At 40.4% G+C, this 14,182-nt stretch overlaps 1 protein-coding gene across 2 annotated transcripts in view; it reads right to left on the bottom strand.

Annotated features, from left to right (window-relative positions):
• The window catches only part of KIAA1614 (KIAA1614 ortholog), an 873,679-nt gene that overhangs the window by 147,823 nt on the left and 711,674 nt on the right, over positions 1-14,182 (bottom strand). The window lies entirely within an intron of this gene.

Raw genomic sequence — 14,182 nt, 5'->3', positions numbered from 1 at the left:
CTGCATTCCAATGACCAATCAAAACTCGTCTTTGATATTTACAGTCCAATCAAATACCAATCTCAGTAGTCATGTTCATCTTGAGACTTCTAACGATAATAAGGCAGAAAATACTCTACTTTAGCCCAGGGCTTATCTCAACCATCATTACTTAAGAACTAGTTTAATGGATAATATATTTATTTCAAATGGATGTTATCTAGCTTTTTCAAAATTCAGTGAAGTAAGATGAAATAAATATCACTGCATGTGCAAATCATGAAATAATCTACTTCTAGAGAATCCATTCACATTCATACAGTACCATACATCATTTATGACACTTGAGACATAATTGTTCCTTATATATGTGCAAATTTCTTGGCTGTATAAGAGCACGTCAGTGTTGTCATTGTATATTGTACGGTAACTCTGAATATAGAAAGCTTATTTCATCCAACATGTCTTAAGCACTGGTTTTAATGGAGTATTTGTATTCAGTCCTGGTGGTTTGTCCGCTTACATGTTCCCAATCCTTTGCATTTCTGCATATTCAGGAGCAGCAGTCAAATCACCCCCTCTTATATTGTCATGTGTAACCTGCAGTACCCTAAAATGAAAGCTGTGAATCTTATTTTCATTAGTATGCCTTGTTAAAGGCTTCTTCATATTCAGTAACCGGATATCACTAATGTGCTTCGAAATTCTTTCTTTTAATTGCCCATTGGTCTTGCCAATGTAGAATGAACTGCAGTTTTTGCAAGATGCTACATATATCACATTTCTTGTTCTACAGTCCGCATAGTCATTTAGAGTATATTTTTCCTACTGACAGGGTGACCAAAAGTTCATTCTTTATTCATTTATTTGTATGCTGTACATGCTCTGCATGGAAAGGTACCCTTCTTCATAAACGCGACACCTCTATGGTTATTTGCTTTGAGACAAAGTAGCTGCTTTAAGTTTTTGTTGTTACTATAAGCAAACAGAGGTTTATCACCTACTATTAGTTTAACCATCTCATCACTGGTTAGGATCTTCCAGTTTTTCCTTATTATATCTTTCACGTAACCTATATCACTTGAGTAAGTTAGAATCACTCCATTGGCACCTCATGCAGTTGTTTCTCTATATCTTTACTGTTACAAATTATTTGTATAAACTGTCATTTTGACTTCATATTGGCTCGTAAGTAGTCATCATTTCTGGTATGCATTCCTGAATTCCATAATAGTTGAACTTTCAATACATTATCATACACGTGTTGAGGATGCATACTACTACGATGCAGGATATTATTCCTGTTACATGCCGTATGATTTATAGGAATATTGATTATAACTTCTCCATCCATCTCTATGATGGCATCCAAAAATCAATGCTAGTTGCTAGTACTAGAATATTGTACATAGAACTTCAAGAAATGAGTTGTATTTTCAAATAATAGACAAAGTCGAGTAACTGTTCAGTTGTACCTTCCCATAAAAAAAAACATCACCCACAAACCTTTTGTAATAGTGTATAAAAGAGGCAAAGGGATTATTTGAGAGGGAGTATGGGTCTCCCAACTGGCTAACACTATGTTGGTATAGCTGTTTGCACAGGGAGTACTCATTGCCACTCCCCATTTTTGCCAATATATCTTTTGCTCATATATGAAAACATTATTCTCCAGTGCCATATTCAACAGAACACATATCAAATTTATCTTATCTAAACTAAAATGACTATGATCTTGTAAAAATGTTCTGATGGCTCATATCCCATAATCATAAGGGATAACTGTGAACAAACTTTGTACATCCATTGTTACCATTAACTGCTGTTTCCGAGTCTCTCTGGAGCTCACGTATTCATACAGAGTATCAAGGAGTTGCCTGGTATACTTCAACACTGTGTTAGCTTTCACTAACACTGCTTTCAGTTGCTTTTCAATGAAAATGGAGAGGGTTTCAGTTAACCAGCCCTCACCTGCCACTACAGGGCATAGAGGTGGAGAGTTATAGTCTTTGTGTATTTTAGGTAATCCCTTTATAATGGGTATCTTGGGTTTCTGTGCAACCAAGAACGCATATAGATGTTGAATAATTTTGACAAATCCCAAAAGCTCGAATAGAGTGCTATGTACATTCTGACAGACAACCTGTCTGTGGTTAATCACTTTATATGTAGTTTCATCAGAAAGCATTGAGACCATCTTGTCATCACAGTATGCCTTTTCCAGAATCACAACAGCACCTTCTTTGTCTGCCAGTCTGATATCCTTACTATTTTGAAGTTCCTTAAGTGCATGTCTCTCTTCTAGTATTAAATTATGAAAATAGTGATGCGATTCATTTAATTTCTTGGGAATATCTGCCTCATGTACCCTCAGGAAAGCATCCACCGTATGATTGTTTTGAGGTATAAACTCACTAGGTCTCCCGGGAGCACTTACGTTATCAGTCGCATTATTCCCAAATATGTGTTTCAACATAACATTTCTGCCAAATAATCTCAGGCTTACTATAACATCACTTAAACTGGATGGAACCACAGGAATAAATGAACAACCTCTATTAAGTAATAAAAGGTGAATGTCAGACAGTTGTCGTTTACTTAATTTGACGACCAAGTCATTACTTCAAATTATCAAAGTCTAACTCTTGTGCAGCATTTTCCTTCTCTTTTTCCAATCTGTGTTTGCTGAGCGATCTCTCTTTTTTTTCATAAACAGCTGAATGTGTATTGCCATAAATTGCACGACTAAAACTCACACACCCCTTGGCACTATTTTATGATGAAGGCGGGTTTGAAAGTAAAGACTCTGCCATTGCAGTCTTTTCAGTTTATAAAGAGAATTTTTAATTTTTTTTTACCTTTTCAAGAAATCATTCATGTCTGATACTGTTTCTCATATGGGTGTTTCAGATTTTTCCAGGTTTAAACTTATCAAGGGGTTTATTTTGATACGAATTATATTCTTCGAACGTAGACCAACACGTTGTTCCAGTCTCTGTGTAGGACAATAATCAAACTCAATGTTAGTATTTTTTCCACCTTCAGCCAGAAGTGAATTAGATGTTAGATCTGATGAAGGGTTTTGATAACCTGAAAGCGCTCATCTGTTTTATTTACTTATTTTATTAAAGCAGTGTTTTATGTTCATTTGAATTTACTACAGTGCTGTTTATTGACAGCCTCAGCTTTAATGTTTGTTTTGTGTATGTATGTGTATGTATATATATATATATATATATATATATATATATATATATATATATATATATATATATATTCACACACACACAGTGGATATAAAAAGTGTACACACCCCTGTTAAAATGCCAGATTTTTGTTATATAAAAAAAATGAGACCACAATAAATCATTTCAAAACTTTTCCCACCTTTAATGTGACCTATAACCTGTACAATTCAATTGAAAAACAAACAAATCTGTTAGGGGAAAAAATATAAAAAATAAAAGACATACAATTAGCTGGTTGCCTAAGTGTGCACACCTTTAAACTAATACTTTGATGAAGCACCTTTTGATTTAATTACAGCATTCAGTCTTCTTGGGTATACACCTGCCATCAATTAAAGTGACTCTGATTAACCCCAAATAAAGTTCAGCTGTCCTAGTAGGATTTTCCTGATATTTACTCAGTTGCCTGCTACAGCAAAAGCCACGGTTCACAGAGAGCTTACAAAACATCAACGGGTCTCACTATTGAAAGGTATCAGTCAGGAGAAGGATACAAAAAAATTTCCACAGCATTGGATATACCATGGAACACAGTGAAGGCAGTCATCAAAAAGTGGAGAAAATATGGGACAACAGTGACGTTGCAAAGAACTGGACGTCCCTCCAAAATTGATGAAAAGACAATACGAAAACTATACATATATATATATATATATATATATGTAAATACATTATATAAAAAGATATATACATATATATAAATATATATATATATATATATACATATATACATTATATATATATATATATATATATACATACATATATACATTATATATATATATATATATATATATACATATATACATTATATATATATATATATATATATATATATATATATATCACACACACACACACACACACACACACACACACACACACACACACACATGGGAAAAGGGATCTGAACTGTGCACCCATGACACAAAAAACACTGCCTTTGCTCATTACATTGACACATTAGTGCAGCAAGTGTTTTTTTGCATATTTATTCAGGATAGCAGGCATTATGCAATACCTGCATCATGTTGTCATGTATGAAAGAGACGGCAGGGAAGCTTTTCCCATAGCATGAATTCAGTAAAGGCTATGAAGAGTAAATTTTGAATGATTGGCATTGTGGACTGACTGTGATAATCCCTGAATTATATGGGCAGGAGAAAAGAAGACATCATGGATGATCTGACAATAGGAACAGGTATGGGGTACATATTGTGTTTGTCTGTGTATGTGTGTGTTTTACTCTGTTTGGGTGTGACAGGGGGTGCCTCTGCTTTTGTGATGCTGCTGCCAACATTATTACTTACAGCATTAAGTGCTGATCTACACTTCATGGTAGGTAATGCAATTCAGAGACATGCAAGCCCTTAATGAGGTTTTTTTCTCATTGTGACTAATTTGTCTGTGAATTGCAAAATAAGACATTGTGTGAGGAGGGCCTTTTCGGTTTGAGCCATACGCACTGAGGCTGTTAATGAATCCCTGAGTGATGGTTTGTGTACTCTATGTTAATGGAAATGTCTTATTAGCTATATTTTAGTGAGTTAAATAAGGACAATGAGTGAAAAATAATTCATAAACTAACTTAAATAATACTCATACATGGAGACAGAACAGTCATACTGGTCAGTAAAATGCAGACCGAAACAGAAATGATTACAGCAGCTATTCTCTTGTTACTCAGGAAGATGTCTTTAAAATACCAGAGGCTGTCCTAGACAATGAGGCCTTAATTATCAATTTAAAGATATTATTATTGCATTAACATATTTAACAAAGAACATGAAGACAATCCAAATGAAAGTGAGAGTCTGATAATTACAGAAGACAACATGAACACAGAGACATAAAAGATAATGTAAAAACTTTACAGGCAATTTAGACGTATAAAAAGCATAGATTGGAAACTGTAAAAGTTGCTAGTAAGTTCAGGCAGTATAGACTTCCAAAGGTATAACTGTTATAGACAGAAAGTACAGTTTTGTACCTACCATAAATGTAGATGTTTGAGTGCTAATACAGCTGCAGTCATAACAGATGGGTTCTCCTGCCGTCAGGCGGGTCCTCGGTTGGCCGAATTCCAAAGTCTAGGTCCGGCGTCGGTTGTCGTCGCTTTCTTTCCTGACGTCAGTGCGACAGGGGTATATAAGACACAGCCAACGCCATTTTCTTCAGTCTTTCTTGCCCCAGATGTCAGGTGACCCCAGAAAGAAGGCAATATATAAAAAAAAAAAAAATATATATATATATATATATATATATATATATATATATATATATATTTTTATATATATATATATATAATATATAATCATGCATTGTAATATAATCAAAAAACAGTAGTTGCAAGCAAATACACCATAGAAGGATAACCCAATCAATTTGTAAGATGAGGAGTTAGCCACTAGGTCTGTACCCAGAGGGGAAGGAGGGAGGGAAACCTGGACTGCAGCTGTATTAGCACTCGAACATCTACATTTATGGTAGGTACAAAACTGTACTATGTTCATTGTGCATACAGCTGCAGTCATAACAGATGGGTAGAATCCCAAAGCTACGCACAGGGTGGTAGGCACTAGATGGAACTGGGAGGAGCCAGAATGCCCTGCAACACAGCAGTGGCAAAGCCTGCTCTAGTTTTGGAGTATAAAGGTAGGTGGTAGTGTTTAGTGAAGGTATGCACAGAACTCCAAGTGGCTGCCTCCTTCTGAGGAAGGCTGCAGAGGTAGCTGTGGCCCTTGTGGAGTGGGATCTGATGCCTGCAGGTACAGATTTACCATGAAAGGAGTAACAAAACCGTATGCAGTGGCCTATCCATTTTGAAATTGTCTGTTTGGAAATTGGCTTCCCTTGAGCTCCTACAGCATAGGACGCAAAGAGTTGTTCTGATTTCCTGAAAGGCTTTTTTCTGTCCAAATAGTAACATAGCTGTCTATGGATGTCTAAGGAATGTAGCAGCCTTTCCCCTTTGTTTTGAGGATTGAGGTAAAAGGTAGGTAAGTGAATGGCCTGATTTAAAGCTACCCTGGATACTACCTTAGGCATAAATGACGGGTTGGTTCGTAGGGAAACCCTGTCCTGATGGAAGATGAGAAAGGGCTGCACAGCCATGAGGGCTTGTAGTTCCAAAACCCTACGAGCTGAGGTAATGGCCAGAAGGAAAGCTGTTTTCCAGGACAAATATTGCAAATCTGTTGATGCAGCTGGTTCAAAGGGAGGCAATGTTAATTTTTCTAGAATGTAATTAAGATCCCAGGCTGGTATTGGTTGTTTCCTTGGCGGTCTTATATTCTTAGCCCCTCTGAGGAACTGTCTTAAGAGTGGGTGAGAGAATAAGGGTAGATCAGTGTTGTATTCTGCAGAAATGGCTGAGGCATGGATTTTGATGGAGGAAAATGAAAGTCCACTGTTCAACAGCTCAGCTAGATACTGTAATATCTGAGGCAAATTCAGTTTTCTAGGATCCTGGCCTTTTTTCTCATTCCAAGCGCAAAACCGTTTCCATTTTGCGGAGTAAGCCTTTCTAGTAGATGGCCTTCTGGCCTCCAAAATGACATCCTGCACCTCCTTGGAGAGTAGGGTCTGTTGTGGTGTTAAGGAATTTTCCATGCAGCCAGATTGAGTGTTTTCAGCTGACTGTGAAGAGTTTTGTAGATGCGCTGAGTCAGTAGAAGAGACATTAGAGGTAGGGTCCAGGGAGGAGAATGTGTTAGGCTCCTCAGGAGTGGGTACCAGTGTTGTCTTGGCCAGTCTGGAGCAATCAGTATCATCTTCGGTCTGTCTGCTCTTGGGCAGAAGAGGCAAAGGTGGGAAGGCGTAAACTGTCCGTGCTGCCCAATTGAAAGAAAGGGCGTCCACTCTCCAGGCCTTTGGATGGAATGTCCTTGAGCAGAATTTTGTCAATTGATGATTCCTGTGGGAGGCAAAGAGATCTATGTCTGGCCTTCCCCACGCTTGGATTATCTTTGTAAACACTTGAGGATGCAACTTCCATTCGTGTGGGTCTGTCATATTTCTGCTTAGATTGTCTGCCAGCATGTTTTCCAAACCTGGCAGGTACTGTGCTTGAAGTTCGATTTGCCATTCCAGAGCCAAGTTCCAAAGTGACATGGCCAGCCTGCACAGGGGTTATGAATGTGTTCCTCCTTGTTTGTTTATGTACCACATTACTGTGGTGTTGTCTGTTCTTATCAATAATTGCCCTGGATGCAGGAGGTCCTTGAAAGCTGTAATTGCATTTATCACTGCTAGCATTTCCTTTTGATTGATGTGCAGGTGCTTTTCCTTTTGGGACCATTTGCCCTGAATGCACCTGTCTGTCATGTGTGCCCCCAGGCGTAGTCTGAGGCATCTGTTGTGATGACTTGATTTGCTTGAGGCTTGCAGAATGGTAGACCTGTGTTTGTTTGGCATGCTTGGGCCCACCATAGAAATTCCTTTTGCAAACATGGGATTAGTGGTATTATTGTTTCCAAACTGTGGCTGTGTTGAGACCATAGGTTTTTTTAGGTACCATTGAAGTTTCCTCATATGCAACTTTGCACATGGGATTAGAAGAATGCAAGATGCCATGAAGCCCAGAGCCTGCAGGATTTTCCTTGCAGTTAGCCTGGTACAATTTGCTAGTATTTTGAAGTACTGAGTTAGTTGCCCCTGTTTTTCTGGCGTAAGATAGGCCATCTGGGTGTTTGTGTCCAAGTTGGCACCCATGAAAATTATTTTCTGAGATGGTGTTAGCCTGGATTTCTCTTTGTTGACTGTGTATCCCAGAGAATTCAATAACCGTGTTACATAAGCCAGATGTTCCAGAAGTATGTGTTTGCTGTCCGCTTGGATCAGGCAGTCGTCCAAATAAGGGTAAATTTGTATCCCTTGAAGTCTGCAGTAGGCAATTACTGATGCCAGGCATTTCGTGAATACTCTGGGTGCAGTAGATAAGCCAAAGGGCAATGCAGAGAATTGATAGTGGATTGAACCTGCAAGAAATCTGAGGTATCTTCTGCAGCTTTGTCTGATTGGGACATGCAGGTATGCCTCCTTGAGGTCCAATGTTACCAGCCAAGACTCCTTGCCCAGCATGGGAAGAAGCTGCTGTAAGGTGAGCATCTTGAATTTTGGTACAAGTAGAAATGTGTTTAGGGTGGATAAGTCCAAAATGGGTCTCCAATCGGTTCCCTTCCTTGGTACCAGGAATAGTCTGGAATAAAAACCTTGACCTTGTTCGTGAGTAGGTACCTCTTGAATAGCTTTCATGTCCATGAGCTTTGAAATTTGTATTTGAGCCTCTGCCCTTTGATTGTGTGGCAGGTTCGGCATGCCTCTCATTTTTGGAAGAGTGTGAAAATGAAATCTGTAGCCTCTGTTTATAATGTCCAGGATCCATTTGTCTGTTGTGATAATATGCCAATTTTTGAAAATAATGCCAGCTTTCCTCCCAAGGGTGCTGCCAGCTGAGACTTGCTTGGCATGCAAAGGGGAAAGTCATTGGGTTTGTTTCCTGTATTGTTGTGCACTGTCTTCGCCACCTCTTGGTGCTGGAGTTTGCCATTGTCTGCCTCTATATGATCCTTGAGATTGTCCTCTGCCCCTTGTGCGCCTGTATCTACCTCTTTGGGGCTTGTCCGTGGCTGGAAAGGACCAGTTTTTTGAAGGCCAATTTCTGCTAAAACGTGGTGGTTGTACCTGTAGAAAAGCTTTGACAGTTTGCATAGATTTAGCTTTTTCTTCCATTTTCCGTCGTTTCTCCTCAGCATTAGTACCAAATAATACATCCTTTTGTAAAGGAGCATCTAGTAGTTTAGCTTTAACATGATCAGGCAAGGTTTGTTCCCTAAGCCAGGCATGTCTACAAATGACTGATCCTGTAACAGCAGCTCTACTTGAGGCCTCTAGAGCATCATAACCACATTGTAAAGTGTGTTTACCCACTTGTTCTGCACTATGCATCATATCCTACAACTCCTTCAAATCTGGTTGTTCAGGTTGTGACATTTTATTCCTTAATTGTGATAACAGAAACTGCTGATATTTAAGCATATGGAACTGACAATTTAAGGCCCTCATGGCTAGGGTGGCCGAGGTATATACCTTTTTTCCCCACCTTTCTAAGGATCTAGACTCTCTTTCGGAAGGTAATAGATTCTTAGCAGTAGAGGCCTTCATTCCCTTGGGGCCTTGAGAAATGGTTTCAGGGTCAGCATTATGGCTTTTGTAAAGAAATTGGTGTGAGTTAGGAACTCTGTAGTACCTATCAGGCTTGACTGGGGCAGGAGGCAGGGAATCCGGATTAAGGCAAGCCTCTGAGTAAACATCATCAAGTATGTCCAAGACAGGAGGAATCGCCAGAGGTCTGTGCTGAGGTAGCAAAAGAAATTCCCTAAGTCTTTTCTTGGAGTCTGAAAAATCTTGGCCTTCCCAATGGAAGTGTTCCCTCAAGGTATGCAAGGTTTCCCCGAAAGAAAAACCCTCTGGGGGAAATACAGAAGGAATGGACTGCTCTGCATCAGAATCTTCAAAAGGGGAGTACGAGTGTTCCTCTTCATCAGAATGTTCTGAAATAATGGAGCCCTGGTCAGAAGAGGGAGAATCTTCCTCTACTCTGGGTCTCTTGTCCGGAGGGGGTTGGGAACCCCTGATAAGAGTAATTAAATCCTCAGCCATTTTGAGCATCTGCTTTTTAGGCATGGGACCTGGAGATGGGCCCTGTGCAACAGGCCTCTTGGGATGCATGGCTGATTTAGACTTAGTAAAGGCCTTTATGGAAAAGGAAGATGAGGGTCTGAAGACACCATGGGTGGAAGTGGACCTGTCCACATTAAGAGGCTCAACACTCACAGTGGCTTCGGTAGCTGTAGTCAGGGTATGGGCCGAGGCACCTGCGGTCTTGGTTACAGAAGACACCGCCAGAGAAGTGTCGTCGGTAGTCAGGGGCTGCGTAGGCGCCTCGCTGAGAACCGGACCACGTGTAGTCAGTTTTGGCGTGGTGTCGGTGGAGACCGCGGACCTCGCGTGTCGGTCTTTGTCCTTGCGTTTTTTGGACAAAACGGTAGTCGGAGTCTCCGATGACATTTTATAATCAAAAGCTTTACTAAAAAAGTGCTGGGCAAACTCCGCCCGACGCTTAATAGTGCGTTTATTGAAAGTAGCACAAAAGCGACAGCCCGAGACGTCGTGGTCTGGGCCTAAACAAGGTATACAGAGGGAATGGAAATCCTTATGCAGTATTTGCTTCCCACAAGAAATACAATTGTTAACTTTGTCTGACATCGGTCTGAGGCAAGAAAAGTTTCCCCAACGGGGTACTTAGCTTTAAAGAAGACTTCGGTTTCCAAATTTTCGTAATTTCAGGAGCTGGCCAACCGGCACTTGCGAACTGCTTCTGCTTCGGGCACTGCGCAGCAAAAAAGACTGAAGAAAATGGCGTCGGCTGTGTCTTATATACCCCTGTCGCATTGACGTCAGGAAAGAAAGTGACGACAACCGATGCCAGACCTAGACTTTGGAATTCGGCCGACCGAGGACCCGTCTGACGGCAGGAGAACCCATCTGTTATGACTGCAGCTGTATGCACGATGAACATCAGTAATCAGTTGTGAAACTCAGATAAGATATTAAGCTTAAACACAGTTCAGCTGTGGGATGGCAAATGGTTACACGAAGCCATGGACTTAAAAGAAATAGAACCAAATGCATGGTGCTGTCACATGACTGATCATTCTGCAGGTTTCTGCAGAGAAAAAAATGTGGCCCTAGAGTAGCCATCTGAAATTGCAAAATAAATAAGCAAATAAATAAATAATTTACTTATGGACAATTTTCATGACTCACCCCAAAGACATTTTGGTGACAACAGAGGTGGTCTGTATAATGAAGATGTGAAAAATATGGTTGAGAATTTCAAAACTGCAATTGAACAAGAACTCTGTAAAGCTCATGGAATAATGGACCATTAGGAAAACATAATCAAATGCTCAAAGAAAAGTAGTTAGTTAAAACAAATAGTGCAAGTCATTGTGAAACCACTCTTCACTGGATTCTAAAGCCTCCATGCATAAGGTGCATAGACACTGACTATATCAAGTGATGTTTTCTCAGTATTGTCAAATGATAATTCAGGTGATGGTGCTGTGATGGATGATTAGGTATGTGACAATGCATCTGCACTACATGCTACACACACAATATTTACTGAAGCAGAATAACAGGCCAAAATTCACAGAGCCATGCCTAAGTAATTACAGTCTAGAGATGAACGAATGGAACACAGGGTCAATTTTTGCTATGAATGAACAAACTGGACAGGTTCCTGGAGTTATCAATGGACAGGGTGTCATGGTAATCTTTGTGAGTTATAAAGTCATATATGCATGTACTCCCAGTTAAGACTCAGGAAAGTAATTACTCAAGATAGAGATGCTTTGTCTTTAAGCCGGAATCTCATGATGGACATTGTTGACTGGGCAGCCACAGAGTCTGTCAGTAGTAGTGCAGAACTGTTAACTAATCACCACATGGTACTGAGTTGACTCAGGTGACTAGAGCTGTGGTTGGACAGACCCAGACAAAGAAAACTGTAATTTAGTAAGGTGATCCTAGGAATGCCAAGCAGATGCTACTGTGTGGGGTCAGTTCTACTCTGACCTCTGGAAGAGCTTTTTCCATACACCAGAGGAGATTGATAACACAGATGTTGGACTTCAGTAGTTGAGTCAGCAAAAGGGGACTGTGGCCAAAAGGTTGCTTCTACTCTAGTACTTGTTGTGACTGCAGCCCAGAGACGAGCTGGTGAATTTAGCTGTGAATGGAAGGTGTGAAATTAAAGAAAGAGGACTTTGATGCATTCCTAGTGTGTGTGTGTGTGTGTGTGTGTGTGTGTGTCGGGGGGGGGTCAGACCTAACTGATATATATTTTGACATACATAAAAGAAGGCAGTTGTGTCAATCACTGAAACAAGGGAGTAGGTACAAGTGATATTTGACAAAGCCGTGGAGAATGACTCTTGGATATACTCAGAAAAGATATGGAAAACTATTAGGTGACTTGAGAGGGGGCAAGGACATTTCCCTGGTTGTTCTACTCATGGGTGGATAAATGCTGGTCATGCCCTGGAGAAATTGCTGAGAGGTTAGAGGAGCAGTTTGAGATTCTCCTGAACATTTTGATCATCCTAGCTTTGAGGAGGCAGTGACTGGGGCAGCATGTGGAATGGGATCCATTTCTTCATATAAAGCTGCTAAAGCTAGCGGTGACCAGTCTGTGAGACTGAATGAGATCCAGATGGAAATGCTGACTGTACTGGATATTGTTGAGGTGGTATGGCCAACACACACTTTAATGTTTCCTGGACAGTAAGGACATTACCCTGGCAACTGAAGACTGGAATGGTAGTCCACACTTTCAGAAAGGGGGGATTAATTTAGAGAGGGTCATGCTCATCAGCCATCTTCAGAAAGCCTAAACCAGGGCTACTGAAAAACTTGTGATTTAGAAGTACCAAACAGGCTTCCCTCTCCTGGCCATGGAAAGGTGATCAGCTGTCACTGTTTATATGGATATTGCAGGAGTTATAGGCATTTGCCAGCACAACCTACCTGTGGGGAGGAGGCAGGTAGCCATTTATCCCAGAATGTTTTGTGGGAGGAGCTGTAGCAACACGGAGACCCAGGCCTGCTGTGACTTTTGTCATGCTAGAAATAAAGACCTTCAGCCAATTTCTTGCAGTACTGCAAAAGAATGCCTAACCTGGAGAGTGGAAATCCAGACATCAAAGTTACTGAGACCTGTAAGATCTATAATACGGTGGATTTCCTCTGCTCATATGTCTAAATTTCTGGAGAAAGAGTAGTGTGGAGCTTCTGGATCGGCCACACAGGCCTTCTTGGAGGAGCAACACTGGTTTTCCTGTTTATCCCTGGAACAGGAATCATGTACTATAACACTCAAAAGAACCAGCTCCTTCCCATGTAAAGAAGCCACTATTTCTACAAGAACACTGGGGTTAGTAACTTTAGTACAAGCAGCCTCCATTTACAACATACCTGTAAAACCTGGGAGCATGGGGTGTAAGTTGCTGACATGCCCACCTGTAAAGGGCTGAGTGAAGACTGTCAGAGAAAACATATGCAGAGCCTGGGGATGGGAAACTGCTTCATCCAATGGTATCTTCTGCGCTGTTCAATTCAAAGGGAACACTCTTCCATTCCATAACCAAGTCTTCCTTTAGTGTTGTCACACCCTCTACTAGTTATTTTGGCAGTGTTCCTTTTTATGATATTTCTTGGCAGGAAAAGATTTTCCAACACTAGCTGACAGTCACTATATCTCCAGCACTTGCACAAGGACCTCCAGGGATTTATGTACCATGCACCTATGGATCTTATTAGTGAAATCAGCACAAATTTGACAGTCTATTGTGAAGTGGAACTCTCCAATGCAAAACAGGCACTTAGAATGCAAATCTTTATACAGAAGCTGATGCATACATTTGCTAAGGCTTTTCAGGCCTGCATGAGACATGCCTTGGGAAACAAAAAATGTTTCCCTTGGAATCATTCATGAGCAAAAACAGTTGAAAAAGCTGGTAATATAAAAATTTCCTCAACAGAGTATTTCACTTTTAATGATTTCTGTAGCTTGATTGCTAGGGTTGAAGCCAGGTTAGGCAACTGCACAGTTTCTCTAAAACACAGCAATATGACTGCAGCCAAAAAGAACTGAAGCTGGTATGCATTTATTGTCCTTTGTATCCAGGATACAGGCAGGCGTCCATGGGTCAAGAAGGGAATAGCCAATGTTAGGATGTAGACAGAGCTCTGTGAGTTAGGCCAGATTAGCAGATGCCTACTTGCTGATTCCAGTATGTCAATAACACTACTGCAACAGTGATTTATATCAACAACATCCAAAGATCACAAAGCAGGCATTGACACTGAAGCAGTGGCAACTGTTATGT

This window comes from Protopterus annectens, chromosome 10.part0, assembly GCF_019279795.1.
Source record: "Protopterus annectens isolate FY-2018-M chromosome 10.part0, PAN1.0, whole genome shotgun sequence".
Taxonomy (NCBI): domain Eukaryota; kingdom Metazoa; phylum Chordata; order Ceratodontiformes; family Protopteridae; genus Protopterus; species Protopterus annectens.
This window is presented reverse-complemented; position numbering and strand designations above follow the sequence as displayed.